The sequence below is a fragment of the Corvus brachyrhynchos genome, unplaced genomic scaffold, assembly GCF_000691975.1.
Source record: "Corvus brachyrhynchos isolate BGI_N302 unplaced genomic scaffold, ASM69197v1 scaffold146, whole genome shotgun sequence".
Lineage (NCBI taxonomy): Eukaryota > Metazoa > Chordata > Aves > Passeriformes > Corvidae > Corvus > Corvus brachyrhynchos.
The window spans coordinates 2312320-2314819 of NW_008238960.1; positions in this window are offsets into that span (position 1 = coordinate 2312320).

Consider the following 2500-nt stretch of genomic DNA (forward strand, 5'->3'; position numbering starts at 1 on the left):
AGAAAGCCAATGGCCCTGGCCTGTATCAGCAATAGTGTAGCCAGCAGGAGCAGGGCAGTGATTGTTCCCCTGTACTTGGCACTGCTGAAGCCACTCCTTGAGTGCTGTGTCCAGTTTTGGGCCCTTCATTAAAAGAAACACATTGAGGTGCCAGAACAGGGCAGCGGAGCTTCTTGGACAACAAGTCTGATGCCTCCCCCTGCATAGTCAGAGAAACTAATTCATACTGATTTAATTTTGACAGCAGCATCTGTGCTGCTCAAAACAAACTACCTTTCTGTGCTCAGGGAAGCGCGGTACACTTCCTGGTCTAGGGAGAGTATGAAAAAGGTGACTGCAACCTACCTTTATGCCCGAAGGATAACAGACTGCTGTATGGGCTGCCTTAATCAAAAGCATAAATTAAGGAGCTCTGAAAGCTGCTATAATACACATTAAAAACTCACCTGAGATTTCTACCCAGAATCTTCACAGCCCACAGCAACTGAGGATCTTCTTACTAGCATACTAGAGAATACTAGAAAGGCCATGCTGATCCCAAAAGCACTCCCTATTCCCTGAAAAGTTTGGTATACATGCTGAATCACTGTCTTGACACACACAGAGGTTTTACAGTCTCCTTTACTATCTGGGAGGGTGTGTGAACACGTAATGAAGTGAATTTTCCAAGATGATATGTAAAATAAATTAATTTCTATATCTGTTTAGGTTGTCCAGTCGCTGAAGTGTGTTATCCAAGTGACATCTGAATCACAATGAAAACACTCTCCGAAGTTTTAGCTAGGAAACATAATTAAAACAGGCCTAGACAGAAAAATTCCCTAAATGATCATTAATTAGAGATCTCAGGGGAGAAATCTGATACCTTCATCCAAACAACCTGGGAAGGTGGCAGAATTAGAGAGATAAGAGATGATGAAACATGATTAAAACTCATGGCGTTCTTTTAAGTATCTCGCATGGCTGCAGTTCTTACAATATTGTTATGTCCCAGTCTAGAACTCTTTCTAGTGTTTTAATCATTATACAATGGCAGATTAGCACTTGCAAGTTAAAGTTGTCCCCCTTTTTTTGTGTTTAGGCTTGGGTTTTTTGTTGGGTTGGGTTTTTTTGAGAGGGAAGAGTGTTTTTTACATATATTCCAATTCAAAGACTAGGACAATGCATATATATGCACTTATGCATTTTACCATTTCGTTTTTTACTTCACCTAATCCACAGTGCAAGTAATTACTTTTCTTTAAGTACAACATAAGCAATATCGAAAGGAAGGTGCTGCATTCCACTATTCTACAACCCAACTCAACACAGGTCCATAGCTCACCTTAGCATCCTCAACACATCCTTATCAACTGACAGTTTGCTTTTTATGAAAGCCCAAGAGTTAAGAAGACAAGTGGAGGAAAAAGAAGTCATAGCAGAAGGAAGATAGCATTTTATTTAAAGGAGAAATGCATAAAAGATAACCTAAAATGGAGTCAGCATCACTAAATTGAGAATGTGCCGAAAGCAGCTAGTGAATGGAAATCTCTGATTAGCACCCTTCTCTCCCTCATTTCTTGGACACTAGTAGGAATATAAATGGAGCATTTATGACCAAGCCAAAAATATGACTTCTAAAAATAATATTACAAACAGAAAAAAGATATACCTGACTTCGAATTTATTTGGGTTTCTTTTTGATTGAATCAAAGTCACAAGCAAAGAAAGGATGTTTAAAAAGCCTAGTTTTTACTTTTGAAATAGAAACAAAATGTCAGCTTTTAATTAAAATAATAAAAAGAAAAAAGGCATTCCTTTAAAAAATGTGGTTTTCATCCCAAATAAACATTTTCAAAAGGAAATCCATGGAAATATCCATTTTTTCTGTTTATGTCAGAATCCTGAAATAAGGCTAATAAATTCTGGCATGAAACTTGAACTGGATATTTCAATCTTAAATCACCTTCAGGATGCTGATACATTTAAATACTTCAGTTTCTAAACTTAACCTGAAATGCTACAACAATACCCATAATGTCCTACGAAAGACCCAATCACTTGACCTGTTTGTAGGCAAACAGCCTATAAAGAGTTAAATACAAACAGCCACTATAAATATGCTACCAACACTTAGAGATGCATGAAGTTATTGCATGTGGGTTATTGAACTATATAACAACATTTAAGTTGTTGTAATTTAAGTCCTTTATTATACATGCATACTGTTAGTTAATTAAATCCTCAATTATCTGTTTAAGTACACCATGATCATTGGACTGACAGAGTTTTGGGGGTTTGTTGTTGTTGCTTTAATTTTTAATAAATGGCATTGTTTTGGCATGGCCTGGTTTTAGGTAGCAGGGGGGCCTCAAAGATGGCTCCTGTGAGGAAGCTGCTGGAAGCTTCCACCATGTCCAGCAGAACCAATGGCTGATGGCTCTGAAGGTGGACATGCTGCTGGCCAAAGCTGTGCCAATTAGGGAGGTTGGTAATGCCTCTGTGATGACATATTTAAGAA